This window comes from Schistocerca serialis, chromosome 5, assembly GCF_023864345.2.
Source record: "Schistocerca serialis cubense isolate TAMUIC-IGC-003099 chromosome 5, iqSchSeri2.2, whole genome shotgun sequence".
In the NCBI taxonomy this organism is placed as follows: domain Eukaryota; kingdom Metazoa; phylum Arthropoda; class Insecta; order Orthoptera; family Acrididae; genus Schistocerca; species Schistocerca serialis.
Genome location: NC_064642.1, coordinates 255,629,479 through 255,656,877, shown reverse-complemented (window position 1 = coordinate 255,656,877; position 27,399 = coordinate 255,629,479). Strand labels below are relative to the sequence as shown.

The 27,399-nt window shown below is 43.2% G+C and overlaps 1 protein-coding gene across 1 annotated transcript in view; it reads left to right on the top strand.

The window, feature by feature from the left end:
* Positions 1-4,408: 4,408 nt before the first annotated feature.
* LOC126481372 (chitinase-3-like protein 1) overlaps positions 4,409-27,399 on the top strand; it is a 104,512-nt gene continuing 81,521 nt past the window's right edge. Inside the window, exons 1-2 of the mRNA XM_050105082.1 lie at positions 4,409-4,540; positions 17,118-17,295. The gene's annotated coding sequence lies outside the window, so the exon portion shown is untranslated. The remainder of the gene's footprint in view (positions 4,541-17,117; positions 17,296-27,399) is intronic.

Genomic DNA, 27,399 nt, shown 5'->3' with positions numbered 1-27,399 from the left:
GATGAGAGTCGCTTCTGCCTTGGTGCCAATGATGGTCGTATGCGTGTTTGGCGCCGTGCAGGTGAGCGCCACAATCAGGACTGCATACGACCGAGGCACACAGGGCCAACACCCGGCATCATGGTGTGGGGAGCGATCTCCTACACTGGCCGTACACCACTGGTGATCGTCGAGGGGACACTGAATAGTGCACGGTACATCCAAACCTTCATCGAACCCATCGTTCTACCATTCCTAGACCGGCAAGGGAACTTGCTGTTCCAACAGGACAATGCACGTCCGCATGTATCCCGTGCCACCCAACGTGCTCTAGAAGGTGTAAGTCAACTACCCTGGCCAGCAAGATCTCCGGATCTGTCCCCCATTGAGCATATTTGGGACTGGATGAAGCGTCGTCTCACGCGGTCTGCACGTCCAGCACTAACGCTGGTCCAACTGAGGCGCCAGGTGGAAATGGCATGGCAAGCCGTTCCACAGGACTACATCCAGCATCTCTACGATCGTCTCCATGGGAGAATAGCAGCCTGCATTGCTGCGAAAGGTGGATATACACTGTACTAGTGCCGACATTGTGCATGCTCTGTTGCCTGTGTCTATGTGCCTGTGGTTCTGTCAGTGTGATCATGTGATGTATCTGACCCCAGGAATGTGTCAATAAAGTTTCCCCTTCCTGGGACAATGAATTCACGGTGTTCTTATTTCAATTTCCAAGAGTGTATTATTTCCAAAGTCGCCTTACGCGTTTCGTGATTCCGTCATTTTCAAAGGCTATAAAGTACGATACGAAACAGGTATCAAAATCTACGAAAATATGTACATTTCACCATTGATTAGAGACATAGCTTAGTGAGTGGAATACGGTTTTTTAGCTTACAAATATTATGTCAATCGTTGGTAAGCTAAAAAACCATGTTGTTCTCTATACTATGTCTCCAGTCAATGGTGAAATATAACATTTTCTCATATCGTTTAATAAAAGTTTGTATGATATTTTATTGCCTTTGTAGATAACGGGATGTCAAAATGCGTAAAGAGATTTTGGAAGCGATAAAAATGTGAACAAGACATCTGAAAGTTATTAAAAAAGTTATTAAAATGCATCCAATGGCCGCTTCATCTCATAGCATTTTCATACAAATTGCGGAATGAGTTGACGTTCGTAAGCAGCTGGAAATCGCCCTAGTCAAACGACTGGCAGCTGCTGCGAATTGGTGTGTTAGGAGAGCTGTCCAAAGCAAAGGTACCAAAGGCATCTCAAGTACTGTCCTCTACTGTGAATCATGTCTCCTCTGTGGGAGTTATGGGATCTGTCATTATCGTCCAATTGACTGCAAGTAGTGTGTCAGCGGTAGGTCTAGGCATCTTGTACAGGGTAGAATGGGACTAGGGAGGACTTCGGGTGCCATCTATCCCTCCCCCCTGCCCTCTCAATAAACATGTTCGAGGTTTAGGTTCCACTGAATCTGAAACTGAGCTAGTGTGACTCATTTTGCCTGCCGGGAAACCTGCTTTATCCTGTGTCAAGAGGAGGCAACTGCGAAAGGGTAGGGCTCCATCATTGGCAATTCAAGTGTATGATAAATAATTATACCCTTTACGGAAATGGGAGGAAAGGGCGGGAAGAAATATCAGATGCACTCAGCGCGTATGCCTGAGGACCTCATTCAGCGTGGTGAAGAGGCTTTTCCAGCAGTCATTGAAGGAACAGGGTACAAACAACTGGAGATTATGACAGTGGTTGGAACGAACGATGCCCTTCATCTGGCCTCCGAGGTCGTACTTGCATCATTCCAGCGACTGGTAAAGAAGTCGGAGAAGACCAGCTTTATGCACTGAGTTTCAACGAATCCCACAGTTTGCTCCATTGTCCCTAGAACTGATCATGGGCTCCTGATTCTGATTCAAGTGGAAGGACTGAATCAGAGACTTCGAAGTTTCTGTGACAAGCTAGGCTGTGATTCCCTGGGCATGCACCATAGGGTTAAGAACTGTAGAGTCCCTCTAAATGGGTCAGGTGTATACTTGTAATACACCCTGGTTGGGAGGGGTCGATAAAAATGTTAAGTGTTACACTTATTCAAATTACTTGGGTTTATTTCCATATAAAAAATCAGGCAATTAACAATTAAGCCAAAATGATACTCAGATTCATTGACAATGAATACTTCATACATAATAATAGAAACCTGTGGCAACTTCTTACCAATAAGTAATGGCAACCTGTGTCAGTTTCTTAAAAGACCTATGGAAATGCAAACCTGACGAATCTAACATGTAGGTTGGGGGGGGGGGGGGGGGGGACTGAATGATCGTACAAGTACCTAGTGAATGTCGTGAAACTGGTTAACAAAGAAGAGAACTACTGAAGGTAATACGCAAAACTATTGAAGGTAATACATCACACATTTTGTGGATTATGGAGCAAACAGTTCATGACTTCGCAAGGCAAATCTTCAGATTGAGGCTCTAAGATTGTAAAATTAAGAACTGGCTTGAAATTTCCTAAGTCTCACTTGGTAGCACCTTGGTCTCACCGCATTGTAGTTGTTGGTGACTGGAGTACTGCGACCTCAATCACAGACTGTGCCAGCGATGCTCTCCCGTGGCTAAGTGATGGCCCGAAAATTTTCTAAGTCCCCAAACGCATCATAGCAGCTGGTGGCTGAAGCTAACAATGGCTGTGTGGTAGCAGCAGAGCTCGAAAACAAGACTCCCATTGAATCATGATACCCAACGTACTATTTCCCTCTGAAAAAATCGTTCCTTGCTATTCCTGCCTCTCCTCGACCAATTTGGTAAATTTCTGTCATCACTGCCGTGCTTCGCTTTCTCTCTAGAAAAACTTTAAATGAAACTCTGTCCATAGGTCTTAGGTTCTTAAACAACGTTTTTCTGTAGTTAACGCAATGGACCCGCATTCGGGAGGAAGACGGTTCAAACGCGCGTCCGGCCATCCTAATTTAGGTTTTCCGTGATTTCCATAAATCGCTTCAGGCAAATGCCGGGATGGTTCCTTAGAAAGGGCACGGCCGCCTTCCTTCCCTAATCCGATGGCACCGATGACCTCGCTGTTTGGTCCCTTCCCCCGAATCAACCAACCAGTGTTTTTCTATAACAGCTATGTGTTCTACGGCACCTTACGGTTTTCAAAGGCCCAGCTTGGAGTTCACTTTCCACATGCAAGATATCGATATCCAGCCCCCACCCGGAAAGCCAGCTTTCGGTATATGGCTGACAATAGCGCCTGTCGCTAAGTTTTCTTCCTCACTCCACCTCGGAAAAACATTTGTGTGAGTCGTCGCTAGAGGATATCCTGACTGTTGCAAAACTTTTCAGTTTGTAATAAAATTTTATTGATTAGTTCACACACCGATGGTTTGCACCATACACTCTTCCATTCAATGCTTTTACTAAAACAACAGTGAACGCCATTCATTCTCCAAATAATGTGCTGATTAACTCATTCATTCCTTCAAATTATGCGATACTTACGATATTTATTTAACTATGAAGTAATACTAGAAATCAAAAATTAATAACACCGTATATGAATCATACAGAAAGAAGTTTTTCTATGATCTTGTGGACTATATCACGTGAAAAGAATTGTACAGTAATGTTGTAGAGTCGGAAACCTCGAAAGCTATAAATCAATAGAGAATTATTAAATCTAACATGTTAAAATATGTACAGAAGAAAGGAGCGTTAATAGGGACATGACAACTAGTCCGTACTGTGCCAACAAAAGAGAAGAACTTCTAACAGGAAGTGATTCCAGGGAAACGTCTAATTGAAACTGCGTGGGATAAACGTGCTTGTCCGAAGAAGTCAAGGAGATGGGAACAGAGATATGAAGAAAAAAACGTTGGACAATAGTCGACTATAAGTGCACAACTAGAGAAATGTGTACTGAGGATTAATTGTTATAAAAATGATGTTTTATGAAGTTTATCAAACCCAAAGGATGCTGTCAAGTTGTGACAAACGATGGTTTGTGTGTTGTGAGAGATTATGTTTAACGCATATTAATAAGTGCAAATAATTTGTGTACGACTTTGTGTGGAAGTCGTTTAGGGCAATACGCTGATTTAAATAAGTATTCTATGTGCTAATGAGAATAAGATGTGACAATTTTACATATCTTCAGGTATTGTTAGTGTGATTTGAACTGTATGAGATGATTACCTATGTAATGGAATAAAAATCAAAATAAAGATCGAAAAGAGGATGAAATACAGAGAGGAAATCTTGGACTGATCAATAAATATGGAAACAGACAATGAATAATGATGGAATACAGTGAAACATAAAACAAGGAATGAAAAGAGGTAAAGTAAAAGAAACAGGTAAATTAAAATTACAGAAAACGACAGTTAGTGGTGCAAGATAGGTTGTGTGTGTAAGCTGTGAACAAATTATGTATTTGCTTTTGTTACAGATTTGCGATTTCCAACATTGAAGGATCCACACCGAACTGGAAAAGAGGGACATTGATTTTCATAATGGAGCTAATGCATAACAATTTAAGATGAATTTAAGGGTAAGAGTAAGAAAAACAGGAATAGCAGATGGCCACTGTAGACTAGAAGTGATTGTAATTGCAGCTACATGGTTCCTGTGTGAGTGCCACTCAGTATCAGTGGATATCTCGAGTCTATTGTAGTGCATACAAACTAAAACATTAAAAGATCTACATGACAGTTTTCACACTAACTGAATCCCATACAATATCTCAAGAATGTGAATTTGCAAGATTATGTATAATTTTTGTTAAAAGAATAATTTTGAGGAAAGTAACAGTTTTCATCGATGCAATCAGTAACCATGATAAACCTAAGTAGTTCCGTTTTTGTTAAAGAAATAACTTTGCGGAAATAAGCAGGAATTTCATTGATGTAATTGTTAAATTGTGTAAAGAATTTTAAAGGGAAACATTATGCGAGTTGCATACATTAATGATCGTTGTGAGTGTAGTGATGGTAATAATTTAATTTTTCTTATGAAAATTGTGTAACTGATTACTGTTTGTAACTAGTTTCGAGGCTGCGCAAGCCACACGTGTACCGGAAACATAAGGGCATTCACAGACGACAGGTGATAGGGGATACAGTTAACTGGATGGACCTTCAATACGAGCAAGTAAAGCACTTGCACGCCTCGCAGGTGGGTCAAAGTTGGTCGGATGCCACACGACTGCTCTTACGGGTTGCCATTTCGAACCGCTATCCGAGAGATGAAAGGAAATGCCGACTGCAATAGGCAAGGAGGACGAGGCTGCCGATCTCAAACACTGTCGGGACCCTGCCTGACCACTTGAACCCTGAATAATAAGTGTGTGCACAATGAACTTTGAAAAACTGGTACACTATGAACGATACTCCATCACAGTTACGTTACCTTGTTCCAATCTGAACCCGATCCGTGACAGAAAGATGAACAGATAGTTAATGAACAGCGACCACTGTCGTCTTCGAAGAGTGACAGCCACATCTCATGTGACAACCAACGTAAATTCTTGTTTATGTGATGAAATTTGATGGACAATTATAAGTAAACGTGTTTCAAACGTGTTAGAATTGTATAATAACGGTATGAATTGACTCAAAGAAATGACAAAATTGTGGAGGAGCTCCACTAAATGATAAACGAAATGTACAGATTAATTAAAATGTGTGTTTACAGGCTTGTACACTAATCACAAACAGCAATACAAGCGCTGCCATAGAGAAACGATTACTACATATATAGAGATTTCATGTAGTTGCATTGAATGGATGGTTCGCTGTGAAAATATTATTTGAATTGGAATATCGAGAAACCCCACATGTGCAAAAAATTAAACTTTTCAAGAGATACAGAGAATTTTCCTGATCTTAAAACTGTGCTGAAATTCCGTTTTCCTTCTCATTTTTCGCTAAAATGGACGTAGGCGAAAGAATGTCAATGCACTGTAGACAACTTCGATACATTTTATTGACGTTAAGTTAAAATTTATGTAGTAAATATGTGGGCTTTCTCAATATTTTGTAATACGTAAGCAGAAATCATTACCTAACTCATACTTTATTGATAATACGGACAAAAATCAAATAAATTATGCCTGTTTTCCATTCTCTTTGACATTATCTCCATGCATAGTTCAGTCTTTGAAACATGTTGGCCATATGTCAGAGTACAAGCATATGTCAGAGGAGAAGCTGTGTATGATTTGTTCTTTTGGCGGGAGTGGTAGAAATAGAAGTAGGTCACGTATTTTCTTCTCCTTTGTAGGCACATAATCTTGATAAGCCTGACTTACGAGTCTTGATGCAGTTACAGATGGATCAGCCAACTGGGATATTGTGCTCTTTTGCTCCATCATGAATGGCGTAACTTTAACAACATCGAGACTATGTGTTGCTTTGCTTGAACTCTATCCCATTTCCAGTCTATATACGCTTCATTTTTTACGCTTGTCCGTCTTATGGCTGTGTGTATCGGAAACACCACTGCATTCTTTCTTTTCTTCATTATTTCCTGATATTTGTAACTAGCATCACCACTGTCTGACATTTTTGCACCAATAATAATAGAAATCAATGAAGGGGCAATACTGATTATTCTCTCTGTTTAAAACAGTGCTGAACACTTAAAATTTTGAGAAAGTCCAATGCTTTTGTACGTGTGTGCTTTCTCTGCAGTGCAGGTAGTGTAAAAGCTACGCAACAACACGGAAAACGCCATAACATGTGGGGCTTCTCTATATTATGATTGGTTTATATGTTTAAAGTACAGAACCATAGGTAAATCAATTTTGGCAAAAAATCGACATGTGGGGTTTCTCAGTATTCCCATTCATTTAGTCTTATGATTTGTTTGCTATAGCTGATACTTCGAAATTATTTATTTTCTGCATCACATGTATACTTTTCGTGTGACCTACAGCCATGTCTTATATATGATTTCTTGTGGATTATGATGAGATGTTATGTTTTTGTGATGACTTATGACGACGTTTTTTTTATTTATCATAATATTTGTACGTCTACATCTACATCTACATCTACATACATACTCCGCAATCCACCGTACGGTGCGTGGCGGAGGGTACCTCGTACCACAACTAGCGTCTTCTCTCCCTGTTCCACTCCCAAACAGAACGAGGGAAAAATGACTGCCTATATGCCCCTGTACGAGCCCTAATCTCTCTTATCTTATCTTTGTGTTCTTTCCGCGAAACGTATGTTGGCGGCGTAAAATTGTACTGCAGTCAGCCCCAAATGCTGGTTCTCTAAATTTCCTCAGTAGCGATTCACGAAAAGAACGCCTCCTTTCCTCTAGAGACTCCCACCCGAGTTCCTGAAGCATTTCCATAACACTCGCGTGATGATCAAACCTACCAGTGACAAATCTAGCAGCCCACCTCTGAATTGCTTCTATGTCCTCCCTCAATCAGACCTGATAGGAATCCCAAACGCCCGAGCAGTACTCAAGAATAGGTCGTATTAGTGTTTTATAAGCGATCTCCTTTACAGATGAACCACATCTTCCCAAAATCCTACCAATGAACCCAAGACGACTATCCGCCTTCCCCAAAACTGCCATTACATGCTTGTCCCACTTCATATCGCTCTGCAATGTTACGCCCAAATATTTAATCGACGTGACTGTGTCAAGCGCTACACTACTAATGGAGTATTCAAACATTACAGGATTCTTTTTCCTATTCATCTGCATTAATTTACATTTATCTATATTTAGAGTTAGCTGCCATTCTTTACACGAATCACAAATCCCGTTCAAGTCATCTTGTATCCTCCTACAGTCACTGAACGACGACACCTTCCCGTACACCATAGCATCATCAGCAAACAGCCGCACATTGCTATCCACCCTATCCAAAAGATCGTTTATGTAGATAGAAAACAACAGCGGACCTACCACACTTCCTTGGGGCACTCCAGATGATACCCTCACCTCCGATGAACACTCACCATCGAGGACAACGTACTGGGTTCTATTACTTAAGAAGTCTTCGAGCCACTCACATACTTGGGAACCAATCCCATATGCTCGTACCTTAGTTAGGAGTCTGCAGTGTGGCACCGAGTCAAACGCTTGCCGGAAGTCAAGGAATATGGTATCCGTCTGATACCCTTCATCCATGGTTCGCAAGATATCATGTGAAAAAAGGGCGAGTTGCGTTTCGGAGGAGCGATGCTTTCTAAAGCCGTGCTGATGCATGGACATCAACTTCTCTGTCTCAAGGAAATTCATTATATTCGAACTGAGAATGTGTTCGAGAATCCTGCAACAAACCGATGTTAAGGATATTGGTCTGTAATTTTGAGGATCGGTCTTTCTACCCTTCTTATATACAGGTGTCACCTGCGCTTTTTTCCAGTCGTTCGGGACTTTATGTTGGGCAAGAGATTCGCCATAATACAAGCTAAGTAAGGAGCCAATGCAGTAGAGTACTCCCTGTAAAACCGAATTGGAATCCCATCAGGACCTGGCGATTTATTTATTTTCAACCCATTCAGCTGCTTCACAACCCCAGGGATGTCTATCACTATGTCCTCCATACGGGAATCTGTACGAGACTCAAACGGCGGTAAGTTTGTACGATCCTCCTACGTGAAAGATTTCTCAAATGCTAAATTTAAAATTTCAGCTTTCGTTTTGCTGTCTTCCGTTGCCAGGCCAGACTGATCAGTGAGTGACTGGATGGAAGCCTTCGAACCGCTTACCGATTTTACGTAAGACCAGAATTTCCTTGGGTTTTCAGCAAGATCTTTTGCTAAGGTATGATGGTTGTAGTGATTGAATGCTTCGCGAATCGCTCTTTTTACAGCAGCACGAATCTCTACTAACTTTTACCTGTCCTCATTCTCCCGATCTTTCTCGTACCGCGAGTGCAACTGCCTTTGCTTCCTGAGCATTCTCCGAATTGCGCTCTTAAACCACGGTGGGTCTTTTTCGTCCGTAACCCACTTTTTCGGCACATACTTGCCCAATGCGTGATTTACAATGTGTTTGAAATTTGCCGATAATTCCTCCACGTCCATCGTACCGGAAGTAAATGAAGTCGATTCATTTACTAAGTGGGACGCTAACAACTGCTCATCTGCTCTTTCTAGTAAGAATACTCTCCTCGCCTTCTTGACCGACTTTTTAACTTTCGTAACCATAGTCGTAATGACAACATCATGATCACTAAGCCCTGTCTCAACACTGACACCGTCGATGATGTCTGGTCTGTTCGTGGCTACCAGACCTAAAATATTTCCAGTGCGCGTTGGCTGTCGATTTAGCTGCTCAAGACAGTTTTCGGATAATGTGTTCAAGAGTAATTCACACGACGGCTTGTCTGTACCACCTGTAATGAATCCATAGACTAGGTAGGTTGAAGTCGCCTCCGACTAATATAGCATGATCCGGGTACTTCTGCAATACAGAATGTAGACTCCCTTTGAATGATTCCAGAACTGTCACGGTGGAACCTGGTGGCCGGTAATAACACCCCACAATTAACTTTATTTCCCCTAGCCCTGTTAAACGTGTCCAGATAACTTCACAGTCACACTCTACTTCGACCTCAGTAGACACAATATTTTTGTCAACTGCAATGAAGACACCACCTCCTACGGTGTCTAATCTGTCTTTCCGATACACGTTCCAACCCTCACTAAATATTTCAGAACTTCCTATCTCAGGGTTCAGCCAGGTCTCAGTCCCGAGAATAATTTGCGCGCCACACGCTTCCTGGAGGGCAGTAAATTCAGGAACTTTATTTCGAACACTCTGAAAATTTACTGCTAATATCTTGATAGCTGAAGTGTCTTTACACTGAGCGCGTCTTGATTTCCCTGCCTGCACGTCGAGTGATGAGTGTTCATCAGGACACCTCGCACTACTGCCTAGCCTAAAAAAACCCCATGTGCACGCCACAAGTACTCTGCTACCCGAGTAGCCGCTTCCTTTGTGTAGTGCACCCCTGACCTATCTAGGGGCGTCCTACAATTCCCCACCCAATAGCGCAAGTCTAGAAATCTGCAGCCAAGACCGTCAAAGAGTCGACGAAGCCTCTGGTTGAGACCCTCCACTCGGCTCCAAACCAAAGGACCCCAATCCAGTCTTGCAACAATGCTGCAAATAGAGAGCTCTGCTTGCACCCCGCGTGCGAGGCCAGCGGTCTTCACCAAATCCGCCAGCCACCTGTACGAACTGAGGATCGCCTCAGAACCCAAGCAACAGGCATCATTGTAGCCGACGTGAGCAACTACTTACAGACGACTGCACCCCCTACGCTCGATAGCCGCAGGCAAGGCCGCCTCCACATCTTGGATAAGGCCCCGCAGCAGACAAACCGAGTGCACGTTGGATTTCTTTCCAGCCCTGTACGCTATTTCCCTAAGGGGCTTCATCACTCTCCTAACGTTTTTTAATGTTACTGTAATTTTTGATTTCTGATATTATTTTGTAGCTAAATATTGATCGTAAATATTACATGAGATGAAGGAATGAATGAGTTAGTCAGCAAACTATTAGGAGAATCAATGGAATTGATTGTCAGTTTAATAAGAGGTTTGACTGTGCGAGTGTATGGCGCAAACCATCGATGTGTGAATGAATCAATAAAATACCATTACAGTTTGTAAAGCTTTGGTATTAAAATAGGTAAATTAAGATTCAAGAGTGAAGATTTTTATGTGTGTGAGTGACTGTAAGTTGGAAAGTTTGTGAAATATAAACATTTAATTCACCACAACACTGATGGATGAGTGAGAGATAAGTGACACTTAGGAGACAAATTTTTCCAATCCACTTGTACTTTGAGCACCTCTGCCTCAACTGAAATTTTAAATTTTAAGGAAGGGATGATGTTACAGGGTAGTTTTTCGAAACATTCATGTAACATGTGTAAACGTGTACAAATCCATATTAGAGATTCACCCTTGAACTGAAAATTAACTGGGGGGGGGGGGGTGAAGTTTCTCAGAAGGACAGAGAGATCATAATCCTCTTAACTAAAACAATAGGTTAAGGGTCTGTCAATCAAAAGAGAACAATAGGTTTTCCCCTGAATGTATGCTTGCCCCTGATGTAGGCAATCCGCACTAACAACATGCTCTCATGCTCTCTTTGTCCCACTACTTATGGGGTGTAGATGATGATGTCATTTTGTGGGCAATGGTTGTCAATTGGGATAAGTCATTGGGAGTCATAACTAAACATTCTCCAATTTAAATGGCTACACTTAGTTCAAAGTTGTCTATTGGGAAGATAGAAGGTGCAACCCTCGAACAAGAATGACATTTTCTTAACCTGCTACGGAAAATTCAGTTCCTGGGTGCTTAATCATACATCGTGAGCAAAGCATACTACTTCGCTCAGGTCTTCTCCCTTCCTGCTATGATGGCTAGGAAATTGAAACAGCTGTCTAGTCGTTTTTTATGGAAGCATTATATTTGTCAATTACAATACAAGGTAGTTGCACAGGTGCGTCGCTTTGGGGATCTGGGACTTTCTGATATTCAAAGGAAAGTGCCAGTGTTATATGTTCGGCGCACATGTTTCTCCCTCTCGCAGTCCACTCATTCACTTCTCGGTTGTTTTTCTGTCTGCTACCAGGCTGTGTTGATCTGCCTGTCGATGTTGGTCGATTCAGATTTTAATTAGAACATGTCCGTGAATTTTATATTGCTGTCATTCACTTGGGGGTTGATAGTCTACAGAGGCCACATCTCACTATCAAATTTTTGTTAATGCAAGGGGAAGGATTGACTGTACGTGGCCTGTTGGACGAGCACCGCCGCAAACTTCTTGGAAGACGGTGTAGTTTTACCTTAGCCCTCCCGCCGGAGGGTCGAGTCCTCCCTCGGGCATGGGTGTGTGTGTGTGCTGTTCTTAGCATAAGTTAGTTTAACTAGTGTGTAAGTCTAGGGACCAATGACCTCAACAGTTTGGTCCCTTAGGAATTCACATACATTTGAACTTTCATCTTAACCTTCCTGTTCTAACAGTGGTGGTGACGTCTTTCTGCTATCAAGTGGTCCACAACCTGTTATCCACTTATGAGCGCCTATTTCGTATTGGACTTAGTGTCATGGATCAGTACAGTTGCTGCCCTGCTATAGACAAGCTACAACATAGATTTACCTGTTATGGTCACGAAGCGAACTGGCACTGGCTTAAAAGACAACTAGCGTTTCTAATTCGATTTCTTGGCACTGCCTTTTCAGCTGATATCCTGTTGTGTCCAGCCTACTCTTACTTTCCGAGTGCACGGTCGAATACAACCGAATGGCTATTGGGGCACTATGTTCATTACATTGTAGATGAAGGGGGCAATATGGACCCACATGCCTTCTGAAATATATGGCCACTGCGTATTTGAAGTGTTTGTGCGTTGCGTATCACGACTTATTCGTCAATATGTTGTCAAGGCATTGGTTGGTTTAGCCGTTCCTTGTGGACTTTTAGTCATGGCCCCTTTTCAGGTAAATGGTTTCGCCATTTGTTTCATTTTTGTGGCCCTGTTGATCCTGTAACAATAAAAAGTTTTGGTGGAGCACTTGCCCGCCAAAGGCAAAGTTCCTCAGTAAACTATATCATGTGACAGAATCCCGAAAAAAAAGAATGCCGCAGTATCTTCGACTAGTAATAAAATCGTTCTGGGTCTCAGGTTATAACCTAGCCACTGCTTAAATTTTGAATAAAATTCATCAGCAATGGCGGCCGATTCTGGATTAAAGTGTCATCCTCATTCTGCCAACGGCCTTGTCAAAGAGAGTGGAGGAACAGACAGAGGTTCATGGCATCCTCTTACCCTTGGGGTGGGAAACTGCCCCTAACACGCGGAACAATCAGTAGTGAATATCGGCACGAGTATGCAGAAGGCAATGGAGACCACATCGAAAAAGTTCAAAGAAAGGCAGCACGTTTTGTATTATCGCTCAATATGGGAGAGAGTGTCACAGAAATGATACAGGATTTGGGATGGACATCACTAAAATAAAGGCGTTTTTCGTTGCGACGCAATCTTCTCACGAAATTCCAATCACCAACTTTCTCCTCCGAATGTGAAAATATTTTGTTGACACCGACTTACACAGGGAGGAACGATCATCACGATAAAATAAGGGAAATCAGAGCTCGTACGGAAAGATATAGGTGTTCATTCTTTCCGCGCGCTATACGTGATTGAAATAATAGAGAACTGTGAAGATGGTTCGATGAACCCTCTGCCAGGCACTTAAATGTGATTTGCAGAGTATCCATGTAGATGTAGGTGTAGATTGGGGATCCAGTTTTACTGTTAAAATTTAAAGGAGCTTTGGAAGACCAAAGATGAAATAAGGTTCGAATCCTGCTTCGGGCATGGATGCGTGTGATGTCCTTAGGTTAGTTAGGTTTAAGTAGTTCTAAGTTCCAACTGACTGATGACCTCAGATGTTAAGTCCCATAGTGCTCAGAGCCATTTGAATCATGAAATAAGAAAGGGATAAACAACAGTCCAGCGGAAGTTGTAAAATCATTGGGGGAAGTGGCAACAAAACGACTACATAAGTTTGTATGTAGACTCTATGAGACTGGCGACATACCTACACTATGTGATCAAAAGTATCCGGACACCCCCAAAAACATAAGTTTTTCATGTTAGGTGCATTGTGCTGCCACCTAATGCCAGATACTCCATATCGGTGACCTCAGTAGTCATACCTAGGTCCACTGTTTCCGATGTGATAGTGAAGTGGAAACGTGGAGGGAGACGTATAGCACAAAAGCGTACAGCCGACCTCGTCTGTTAACTGATAGTTGATGAGGGTCGTAATGTGTAATAGGCAGACATCTATCCAGACCATCATACTGGACTTCCAAGCTGCTTCAGGATCCACTGCAAGTACTATGACAGTTAGGCGGGATGTGAGAAAACTTGGGTTTCATGGCCGAGCGGCTGCTCATAAGCCACACATCACGCCTCGCTTGGTGTAAGGAGCATAAACATTGGACGATTGAACAGTGGAAAAACGTTGTGTGGAGTGACGAATCACGGTACACAATGTGGCGATCCGCTGACAGGGTGTGGGTATTGCGAATGCCGGTGGACGTCATCTGCCAGCGTGTGTAGTGCCAACAATAAAATTCGGAGGCGGCGTTGTTATGGTGTGGTCGTGTTTTTCATGGAGGGGGCTTGCACCCGTTGTTGTTTCGCGTGGCACTATCACAGCACAGGCCTAAATTGTTGTTTTAAGCACCTTCTTGCTTCCCGCTGTTGAAGAGCAATTCGGGGTTGGCGATTGCATCTTGGCGGAGTGGTTTCATGACAATAACATCCCTGTAATTGACTGGCCTGCACAGAGTCCTTACCTGAATCCTATAGAAAACCTTTGGGATGTTTTGGAACGCCGACTTCGTGCCAGGTCTCACCGACCGACATCGATACCTCTCCTCAGTGCAGCACTCCGTGAAGAATTGGCTGCCATTCCCCAAGAAACCTTCCAGCATCTAATTGAACCTATGCCTGCGACTGTGGAAACTGTCATCAAGGCTAAGGGTGGGCCAACACCATACTGAATTCCAGCATAACCGATGAAGGATTCCACGAACATGTAAGTCATTTTCAGCCAGGTGTCCGGATACTTTGTTCGCATAGTGTACATACTTCCGGAAAACAATCGTCCACACACTTCCGGAGACAGCAAGTACAGATAAGTGCGAGAACTATGGCACAGTCAGCTTAACAGCTCATGCGTCCAATTGGCTGACAAGAATAAAAGACAGAAGAATCGAACTGAAAACTGAAGATCTGTTCGACGACGATCAGTTTGGTTTTATGAAAGATGTAGTCACCAGAGAGGCAGCTCTGACTGCGCTTGATCATGAAAGCGAGACTGAAGAAAGATCAAGACATGCTTATGGGATTTGTCGACTTGGAAAAAACGTTCGTCAGTGTAAAATGGTGCAAGATTTTCGAAATTCTGAGAAAAATGGAAGTAAACTGTAGAGAAAGACGAGTAATATACAATACGTGCCAGAATCAAGATGGAACAATAAGCCTGGAAGGCCAAATTCGAAGTTCTCGTATTAAAAAGGGAGTAAGACAATGATGCAGTCTGTTGCCCCTGCTGTTCAACCTATGCATCGAAGAAGCAATGAAGGAGTTATAAGAAAGGTTCAAGAGTGGGATTAAAATTCAGGGTGAAAGGATATTCATAGTAAGATTCGCTGATGACATGGCTATCCTCAAGGAAGGCGAAGAATAGTTACAGCATCTGTTGAATGGAATGAACAGTCTAAAGCGTACAGAATGTGAACTGATAGTAAACAGAAGATAGACGAAAGTAGCAAGAAGTAGCAAAAATGAGAGTAGTGGGAAGATTAACATCAAAATTGGTAATCGCGAAGTACACGAAGGTAAGTAATTGTGCAACTTTGGTAGCGAAACAACCCGTGACGGTCGGAGCAAGGAGGGCGCAGAAAGCAAACTAGCATAGGGAAAAAGGGCACTTCTGACTGAAAGAAATCTACTAGTATCAAATAAAGGCCTTATTCTCATGAAGACATTACTGGGAATGTACATTTGGAGTACAGCGTTGTATGGTAGTGAATCAAGGACTGTGGGAAACCGGAACAGAAGAGAAACAAAGCGTTTGAGATGTGATACTACAGAAGAATGTTGAAAATTAGGTGGACTGATAAAGTAAGGAGCTAGGATGTTCTCCGCAGAATGGACGAAGTAGGGCAGGATGAGGACGTGTGTTAAGACAGCTGGGAATAACTTCGTGGTATTACAGGGAGCTGTAGAGCGTATAAACTGTTGGGGAAGACACAGGTTAGAATACGTCCGACAAATAATTGAGAACGCACGCTCGAAGTGCTACTCTGACATGAAGAGGTTGACACAACAGAGGAATTCATGGTAGGCAATCAGAAGATTGATGACTCAAAAAAATTCAGTAAAACGAAACGCGTTTCATGAGAAAAGTGCGCACAACCTTGTAGTTGCAATAATTATAAAGCGTCTACGGACACTATGACGACAAAAATGTGGAACAATACTAATAGTGAAAACCAAAAACTAGGTCATTAAAGCAAACAGAAAGGAAGAGAAATAGCGCACAGTGATCAAGTATGAGAAATTTAGAATATCAGACGCAGTAGCATATTAAAAAGAAAAAATTAATTTCGAGTGTAGCAGTTGTGTTATACACTGCACCAACATTCGTGAGGATGGCGATTCAAGTCGCCGTTCGGCCAAGGAGATTACGTTTTTCCGTAGTTTCTCTGGCTCTCATGAGGCAAATGCGACGATGATTCCTTTGGAAATTACACGCTCGGTCTCCTTCCCTTTCAATCCGAGCCTGAGACTAGTCTAATAAACTTGGAATATACGGGCGTTAATCAGTAATTCATCTCCTGAAACGTTTCACAGCTTCACGAATCATAGCGAAAATGGGCCACCCAGGACGCCGCAAACTACAGTAGATGGAACAAATGACGTCACGCTTTCCTGAGCGAGGCCTACGAGAAAGACAGGCCGCGCCGCGGCGCATACGTCACGAAGGTAGGTAGGCCTGAACTCGCTCGCTCGCTCAGTTCGGCAGACAAACTAAGTTTCTACACCTGTTAACTCTTAACTGGTTGTATACGTACAAACGAGAATTGCATCTTCTACTGGAATCCACTGTTATGGAGTCTTACCGTTATTAGTCCTACAATGATCGGAAGTCCATAGACCTACTTATAATTAGCTACGGCTGTACTGGGGTATAATGAAATTAAAATCATGCCAAAATGATTAACAGTTGCCTAAGGCACAACTTCTTGTATGAAATGAGGACTGCTAAGCAGAAGAGACTAAATGCTATAAATAAGCCGTTACCACGTTTGTATCGAATACTGATCTTAAATTCTGTTGTAGTACTCTTAATCAGTAAGACTTCATAATAGCAGATTCCAGAAGAAGATGAAATTCTCGTTAGCACGTACACGCCCAGCTGCGAGTTAACAGGTTTAGAAACGCATTTTGTCTGTTGAGCTGAGCGAGCGAGCGGGTTCAGGCCTACCTCCGTGACGTACGTCAAGTGTGGCACCGGGTAGCAAGTAATAGCACGAGCGTCTTTACGTTTCAGGTGGAACGGCAGGGCGTGAGCCGCCGTTTTGTAGCACGCAGGAGGCGCTGGCGGCCCAAATACGAGCAGTTCGCCTGTGGGCGTGTCTCCGCGGTGCGGCTCGCCGGCAGTTTGGGACCGGCGCAAAGCACCGGCAAATACCCGCGAGCACCACCCGGCCGCATAGCTTCCTGCTACTGTAAGTACGAGTCGGTTTCTTTCCTCTGTTGGAACCTGGATCCGTTCTGGTTAACACTTACGGCCCGTCTGTAAGTCTGGGCTAAGTCTTTGTTTCAGGAGTAACTAATTCTTTAAGCCAATAAGGTGTTCAGTGCTAAATTATACATAGTGATTCCCTGATGATGCTACAGACTTTCAGGAATGATGGAGAAGTGTAAACGTATCAATCCGAGGTCCGGAAATTACCGAGACGAGAAAGATAAAAGCGAAAATCTGGTACTGCTATTATAGTCTTCCACTCAGGCTGTTCAAGTCCTCTATTAAAAGGTCACGACCGGTTTTGCATTCTTCAAATGCACCATCAGGCGATCTATACGTTGGAAGAATAACGTATTTACTCTTCGCAGTAACCAATACTAACAAATGTGATCATAATCACATAATACCGCTGAGAATACTGTATGTAGATTATCTTTTATGTCATTGCAGTATACAGGAAAAAGAGTAATAGCCAGTTCCCATAGTGCATCGTCAAAGTAACAAAAATAACTAACTCGCTATAAAGCGGTAGTCGAAGTTAAGATGACTACGCTCGAAAAGCAGCTTATAAGATATGGGCACATCTCAGTAACCATGAAAAACGGAAGCAGCCAGAAAAACCGTGGTTGCCGTAAGAACAAGCGAATAAATAAAGTCAAATAAACATAATCTAACTTCAAGTAAGAACCAGACAAGAAATCATCAAGGCTGAACACACAGCTCATCGTTAGACTGCTCAGGGAGGTAACACGGCACCAAACAGCTAAACTGTCGGAACGCTGTTGTAAGTCCGCGTGGGACTTGGCGCACGCGGAAAGGGCCGAGTCGTACATGCCGACGAGAAGAATGCACAGTGGTTACACAGTGTTACTAAACTAATCCTCCAACAAGCAGGGGTGAATATACTGACATCTAAAGGCAATGCATACAAATATGCTTCTAGGAACCAATAACCCACTTACTTAAGCATTAAAATTAGCCAAAAGGTTTCTACGGCGTAATCCGTCTGAGCATCAAGAAGAATTTTTTTTCAGAGTTCGATAACTTTCCAATTCTTCCAATATTATGTGTATTTGCTTTGCTTTCTCGATGCAGTATTCGAAGATTACAAGAGAAATTCATAACTGAATGCCAAATTTCCAGTGGCGGGTACTTAAGGCTGATTTGGAGTATGGGTTGATAATGTGCTTCTTAAAGTATATCTCAAAATTTCTACCGGTTTGACCGAAACTCCTCGAACAACAATCATCGCATGTAATGCAATATACTCCAGGAGATTTATAACCCTCAGATTACGGCTTCTTCCTGTATCTGAACCTCTCGCTAATGCAAGGTGTGCAGCTTTTCGAGGTGGTAGTATGGACCAAAACAAGAAAATATTGTCTAATAAACATGCGATCTAAAATGCGTACCTTAAGAGCTATGAGCCCTTTTTTGTCTTCGCTACTATGAAACACATCTCTGCTGCTCGCTAGTTTCCATATTTTCGGGGGAAAATTGAACTGAAGCAAGAAAAATAACTAAAGAATGGCCAGTATGGGTTCTAAAAAGTCATGTGCAGTTGTTTAGTAGAAGAGGCGTGCTTCACAGTTGCGAAGATGAACACGCTCCATAGCTCTTAAGGTATGCATTTTAGAGTCCAAGTTTTTCTAGACACTGTTTTCTTGTTTGAGTCCACACAGTCTCCTCTCAAAATTAGAAACGAAAGTGTATTTCACAGTATTGAAAATGACCAAGTGCTCATAGCTCTTGCCGGCCACTGTGGCCGAGCGGTTCTGGGCGCTTCAGTCCGGAACCGCGCTGCTGCTACAGTAGCAGGTTCGAATCCTCGGGAATGGATGTGTGTGATATCCTTAGGTTAGTTAGATTTAAGTAGTTCTAAGTCTAGGGGACTGAAGACCTCAGATGTTAAGTCGCATAGTACTTTGAGCCATTTGAACCATTTTCTCGTAGCTCTTAACATATACATTTTACAGCCCATTTTACTGAACGTTTTTTCTTGTTGCCTGCCCTACATTGAGCAACAATAGGACCGTTAGATGTATCCCGTTGTCGGAGGCATCAGAACTATTTTCCCTTTGAATTTTCGACTTGGTCGTTTCCGGACCGGGGTCCCTTATATCTTGTCGGGCCTCGTAGTGCACCAGCTCGACGAGGCATTGACTCAACAAGTCGTTGGAAGTCCCCTGCAGAAATATAGAGCCATGCTGCCTCTATACCAGTCTTTAATTGCGAAAGTGTTGTCCTGCTCTCTATTACGTCCCATAAATGTTCGATGTGGTTCATGTCCAGGGATCTGGTTGGCCAATCGCGAACAACTATGGCCCGGCGACAATCCCATCGCTGCTCGGGAACATAACGTCCACGAATGACTGAAAATGGTCTCGAAGTAGCCGGACATCCGAGGCACCCTGTCCATTCCATGCAAACACAGCCCACGCCGTTATGGAGCCACTACCATCTTGCGTAGTGCTTTGTTGACAACATGGGTCCATGGTTTCGTGGTGTCTATACTACACTCAATCCCTACCAACACTCAATCCATACCATCAGTTCTTACCAACTGATAGGGACTCAACTGACCGGGCACGGATTTCCGGCCTCCTAGGGTCCAACCGCTATGGTCACGAGCCCAGGAGGGACTCGCGTCAGTGATGTGCTGCCATAGCCCAATAGCGCTGGATTTCGCTTCACTCTCCTAAGTGAAAGTTCGTCGTACATCCCACATTGATTTCTGCGGTTATTTCACGTACTACTGCATGTCTGCTAGCAGTGACGGCTGTAAGCAAACGCCGCTGCTCTCGGTCGTTAAGTGAAGGCCGTCGGCCACTGCGTTGTCCGTGGTGAGAGGTAATGCCTGAAATGTGCTATTCGTGGCACACTCTTGACACTGTGGATCTTGGAATACTGAATTCCTTGACGAGTTCCGAAATGGAATGTCCCATGCGTCTAGCTCCAAATACCATTCCGCATTCAAGGTCTGTTAATACTCGTCGTGCTGCCATAATGACGTCGGAAACCTTTTCACATGAATCAACAGAGAACAAACGATAGTTTTGCCAATACATTGTCCTTTTATACCTTGTGTATATTGTACTACCACCATCTGCATATGTGCACTTCGCTATACCATGACTCCATGACGCCAGTATAGTGGGTTTTTGATGTGCTTATTTAAGCATTTCATTACTTGTCTTATTTCCCATCATATAAAACGCAGTACATAGTCTGTTAAAAGGCTGCATCGCAGAGATAACTTTTCAAAATGTCGTATTTGGCTCAAAGTACGATGTGGTCTCTTACCATGAGCCACAGTTTAAAACTAGTGGACAAGTCACATATCATAAACAGACTTTATTGAACTTAAACTCAGGACTAATAAACTAAACATCCAAGTAAATACTCATAAAAGTAGTTTTTCTTGTCAACAAATTAGAACTAAAATTCATACCAATAAAGATTTAAAGGCAACATATTACTCTTATTGTTCTAAGCCTGTATAACATTTCTATATTGTTAATCTCTGTTGTCACTTTGTAAATGTCTGTTACAAAGTACCTTGTGCCGTGATCATAGCGCAGTATCACCAACAGGCTCAAGGTACAATTTTTCTCAAACTTCAGTAAATGGTTAACATAACCTAAAATGATAAGATGTCGGGAAAATTCACAGTTATTAAGATAAATGTCTATCGTAATTATCAACCATTTAAGTTTACTTATATTTGTGCATATATAGCTGGAATAACATTGAATTAAGGACAGAAAAACTTACTCTTACGTGACAAAAAATGTACGTTTAGGAAATTAAAATTACTGCTCCTCGCTTCTTTAACAATAGCTGGTTATACTCATCGCATCCGGTGTGAAAAAGCCTGAAGTTAGAGTATAGGCCAGAGATGTAAGATTGGCTCAAGGTACATGCCGGCTCAAGCTACGAGGCTCCCCCACAGTTGTTATTATTAGGTTTGCTCACATGTTCGTAGCGTTTCCCATAAGTTCAATAAACACGACAGATACACATAGAAGAGACTTTTGTCATACAGGGTGTTTCAAAAATGACCGGTATATTTGAAACGGCAATAAAAACTAAACGAGCAGCGATACAAATACACCGTTTGTTGCAATATGCTTGGGACAACAGTACATTTTCAGGCGGACAAACTTTCGAAATTACAGTAGTTACAATTTTCAACAACAGATGGCGCTGCAAGTGATGTGAAAGATATAGAAGACAACGCAGTCTGTGGGTGCGCCATTCTGTACGTCGTCTTTCTGCTGTAAGCGTGTGCTGTTCACAACGTGCAAGTGTGCTGTAGACAACATGGTTTATTCCTTAGAACAGAGAATTTTTCTGGTGTTGGAATTCCACCGCCTAGAACACAGTGTTGTTGCAACAAGACGAAATTTTCAACGGAGGTTTAATGTAACCAAAGGACCGAAAAGCGATACAATAAAGGATCTGTTTGAAAAATTTCAACGGACTGGGAACGTGACGGATGAACGTGCTGGCAACCACAGAGGGCAACGCGCAGCTAGTGCAGCAGGTGATCCAACAGTGGGCTCGGGTTTCCGTTCGCCGTGTTGCAGCTGCGGTCCAAATGACGCCAACGTCCACGTATCGTCTCATGCGCCAGAGTTTATACCTCTATCCATACAAAATTCAAACGCGGCAACCCTTCAGCGCCGCTACCATTGCTGCACGAGAGACATTCGCTAACGATATAGTGCACAGGATTGATGACGGCGATATGCATGTGGGCAGCATTTGGTTTACTGACGAAGCTTATTTTTACCTGGACGGCTTCGTCAATAAACAGAACTGGCGCATATGGGGAACCGAAAAGCCCCATGTTGCAGTCCCATCGTCCCTGCAGCCTCAAAAAGTACTGGTCTGGGCCGCCATTTCTTCCAAAGGAATCATTGGCCCATTTTTCAGATCCGAAACGATTACTGCATCACGCTATCTGGACATTCTTCGTGAATTTGTGGCGGTACAAACTGCCTTAGACGACACTGCGAACACCTCATGGTTTATGCAAGATGGAGCCCGGCCACATCGCACGGCCGACCTCTTTAATTTCCTGAATGAATATTTCGATGATCGTGTGATTGCTTTGGGCTATCCGAAACATACAGGAGGCGGCGTGGATTGGCCTCCCTCTTCGCCAGACATGAACCCCTGTGACTTCTTTCTGTGGGGACACTTGAAAGACCAGGTGTACCGCCAGAATCCAGAAACAATTGAACAGCTGAAGCAGTACATCTCATCTGCATGTGAAGCCATTCCGCCAGACACGTTGTCAAAGGTTTCGGGTAATTTCATTCAGAGACTACGCCATATTATTGCTACGCATGGTGGATATGTGGAAAATATCGTACTATAGAGTTTCCCAGACCGCAGCGCCATCTGTTGTTGAAAATTGTAACTACTGTAATTTCGAAAGTTTGTCTGCCTGAAAATGTACTGTTGTCCCAAGCATATTGCAACAAACGGTGTATTTCTATCGCTGCTCGTTTAGTTTTTATTGCCGTTTCAAATATACCGGTCATTTTTGAAACACCCTGTAAATAAAATATTTTCCTTCACTATTTATAATTTGCCAACGGAGGGGTAACTTTTCAATTCCGCGACTGAAGAAATCACGTGCTTTTGAGGCGAAGATCTCGTCGAGCCAGGTTCAAAGCTCATTTTCGTCCGGAAAGAAACTTCCTTGAAGATTGTTCGATAGAGAACGGAAAAGATGAAAATCTGAGGGCGCAAGATCAAGAGAACGTGGTGGGCACGGAATGACTTCCCGACGCAACTGCTGTGTAGTGTTTTATGTCAGCCGTCCAGCATTATGCGGGCGGGCGTCACCATAGAGTACCATCACTTAACGCAGTCTTCCTGATCGTTGTTCTTGGACTGCGTCTACAAGACGTCTCAATTGTTGACAATAAATGTCAGCAATGATGACTTCACCGCGGGGAAGCAATTGGTATTGTACACTACTGGCCATTAAAATTGCAACACCAAGAAGAAATGCAGATGATAAACGGGTATTCATTGGACAAATACATTATACTAGAACTGACATGTGATTACATTTTCAGCAATTTGGGTGCATAGATCCTGAAAAATCAGTACCCATAACAACCACCTCTGGCCGTAATAACGGCATTGATACGCCTGGGCATTGAGTGAAACAGAGCTTGGATGGCGTGTACAGGTACAGCTGCCCATGCAGCTTCAGCACGATACCACAGTTCATCAAGAGTAGTGACTGGCGTATTGTGACGAGCCAGTTGCTCGGCCACCATTGACCAGACGTTTTCAGTTGGTGAGAGATATGGAGAATGTGCTGGCCAGGAAAGCAGTCGAACATTTTATGTATCCAGAAACGCCCGTACAGGACCTGCAACATGCGGCCGTGCATTATCCGGCTAAAATGTAGGGTTTCGCAGGGATCGAATGAAGGGTAGAGCCACGGGTAGTAACACATCTGAAATGTAACGTCCACTGTTCAAAGTGCCGTCAATGCGAACAAGAGGTGACCGAGACGTGTAACCAATGGCACCCCATACCATCACGCCGGGTGATACGCCAGTATGGCGATGACGAATACACGCTTCCAATGTGCGTTCACAGCCATGTCGCCAAACACGGATGCGACCATCATGATGCTGTAAACAGAACTTGGATTCATCCGAAAAAATGACGTTTTGCCATTCGTGCACCCAGGTTCGTCGTTGAGTACACCATCGCAGGCGCTGCTGTCTGTAATGCAGCATCAAGGGTAACCGCAGCCATGGTCTGTGAGCTGATAGTCCATGCTGCCGCAAACGTCGTCGAACTGTTCGTGCAGATGGTTGTTGCTTGCAAACGTCCCCATCTGTTGCCTCAGGGATCGAGACATGGCTGCACGATCCGTTACAGCCATGCGGATAAGATGCCTGTCATCTCGACTGCTGGTGATACGAGGTCGTTGGGATCCAGCACGGCGTTCTTTATTACCCTCCTGAACCCACCGATTCCATATTCTGTTAACAGTCATTGGGTCTCGACCAACGCGAGCAGCAATGTCGCGATACGATAAACTGCATTCGCGATAGACTACAATCCGACTTTTACCTCCTTACACGAGGCATCACAACAACGTTTCACGAGGCATCGCCGGTCTACTGCTGTTTGTGTATGTGAAATCGGTTGGAAACTTTCCTCATGTCAGCACGTTGTAGGTGTCGCCACCGGCGCCAACCGTGTGTGAATGCTCTGAAAAGCTAATCATTTTCATATCAGAGCATCTTCTTCCTGTCGGTTAAATTTCGCGTCTGTAGCACGTCATCTTCGTGGTGCAGCAATTTTAATGGCCAGTAGTGTAGTACACCACACGGTTGCTGTTCCATCAGATGCATAACTATCTTTTGTGGGTGCACGCAGGTATTTGTACGTGGAGTACAGCTTTGTTTGGGCTCAGTCATTCCTTTCTTTCCCTTTCCTTATGTTAGCATAAAGACACCGTTTGTCGTCACCAGTAACGATACGGTTTAGGAATGGTCGGTGTTGTATACAAACCAATTAAGACGAGCAAGCAGAGATGCGCATATGGCCACCCAATGATTTTTGTGATTTTGGCTTAGAGCATGCGGAACCGATTTTTGGACCTTTCCCGTTGCAGGAAAATGTCGCGCGGTGGTGCAATGATTACATTTACCGGTTCTCGAGCACACTGGCGTGGATAATTGTGGATTAACGCACTTAAACGATCTTCATCAAACCACAAAAGTCTTCCTGAAAGTGGAGCGTCACTATTTCCAAAACGAACTTCCTTAAAAGGATAAAACTGTTTTCTTGCTGTGCACCGTCCAGTGCCATTATCCCCACACAAAGCACAAATATTTCTGGCTGCCTACACTGCTATCACCTTTCTACTGCCCGCATCTCGTGGTCGTGCGGTAGCGTTCTCGCTTCCGACGCCCGGGTTCCCGGGTTCGATTCCCGGCGGGGTCAGGGATTTTCTCTGCCTCGTGATGGCTGGGTGTTGTGTGCTGACCTTAGGTTAGTTAGGTTTAATTAGTTCTAAGTTCTAGGGGACTGATGACCATAGATGTTAAGTCCCATAGTGCTCAGAGCCATTTGAACCTTTCTACTGAACTGATACAGAAGAATACGTCAAAAACGTTCCGATTTCTCCGCTTGGCACTCCACATTTTAGTGTCCACAGCTCCACTTACTATCTCCAAAACGAGCGAGGTGGCGCAGTGGTTAGCACGCTGGGCTCGCATTAAAGAGGACGACGGTGCAAACCCGAGTCCAGCCATTCTGAATTAGGTTTTCCGTGATTCCCTAAATCGCTTCAGGCAAATGCCGGGATAGTTCCTTTGAAAGGGCACGGACGACTTCCTTTTCCATCCTTCCCTAATCCGATGGGACCTATGACCTCGCAGTTTGGTCCCCTCCCCAGAATCAACCAGCCAACTATCTCCAAATGACAAAATGACAACTTGTAAACTCAGAAAGCAACAATGATCTAAAAATAAAAAACGACGATCGATAAGTAAACCTATAGCAACAGGAATACCAACATGCAAAACAAAAACACTTCGAACTTACGCACCAACGTAATATAATAACACGAGATAGGCAAGTGCAATGCTCGATCCCTTCTCTGAATTTTTAAATAACTGATTTTTGAATTTTCTACTGTCCGCAACGACAACACTATCACAGTGAAAACAACTTAGGTATACAAAAGGCTCATTTTTTACTTGTGGGTCACGTAGCCATGGAAAAGTTGTAGGGCAGTCAAGGGATCTAGAAATCTAAATCTAGTCTAACCGATTTTTATTTGCTCTTTCTGATGGATGCAATTCATATTAAACTGACAGAGAGCAAAATTCTCTAAAACCTCATTTGAAATTACACAGAATGACGCATACACTGTGAGGAGGTACTAAATTATATGGAATTTTATTTATGGCAATGCATGTACAAAGATTGCAAACCTACAACATGTCAACATTTAAACAGAGCTCTCCTGCATAAAAGGACACAAATGACAACAGCTATATACGGTTCTCAAGGTCTCTTATGTATTTTGTCACACTATCCGTCCCTGTCAGGAAATATTCGACAGGACCCTAATAGCACTTGTGGGACATGTTGATAGATCAGCAACTGTCTGTCGCTCCGCACCACAGTCACATGATAGTGTAAGGATTTACTCGACTTGTAGAGGGTGTCTGCACATCTTCCTTAGCCTGTTCGGATGCGGTTAATGGTTGTCCAATTTGCCCGAGGCTGGTCAAATCTATGCGATTGTGCAGAACAATTTTGTTGCCGGCAGCGTTAACTGAATTCCATTCCCATGAGAGTCCTGGCTGCGATAAGAGTGGGATATCTTGGTCTAAGTCTTTTTCGTTCCACAGGGACACATCGTTATGTATTAGAAGGTCGGTGTTATCAGAAATCTTCTGGCATTCAGTCAATAGCGCACTCTTCCTTCGGATATCAGGACGTGGAATTGGATCAAGATATGTAGCCAATATGTGGGATTAGACCACATTGACCCATAACAGTGTTCATGGCCTAGTTAACTGTACATCCGTCTTTTTTACGCGTGATCTATTAAGTCAGATAGGCGCACAATACTCTACTGCTGAGTATACTATTGCGAAGAGTGGCTGCTGACGATCCGCAGCGAGTGCCGCGCGAGTTTACAGAGAATGTTGTTTCTGCTTTTGAGCTTAGCAGATGTTCGTGTCAAGTGCCTCTTAAAAGAAAGTGTGCTATCTAATGTAATCCCTCACAAATTCAAAGTTAATGAGGCAAAAGGGACCACAAATTACAATCAATTTGGCAACGTAAGTTGCTTTACAGAACAAGTAAGTCACCAGTGCTCAGGATATGGATCACACTACCACAATAGCGATACTTATATTTACCCATAATTAACTGGTGTGCGCCAAACAGACGTCGAACAGGAGACGAATCCCAAAAAACTTCCTTTTCTGCCCTCCAAACTTTTCAAAAAACTCTACATGTAGGGGACGACACAGTATTGTTGCCAATGTAATGAATCATAATACTGCATATTTCACAA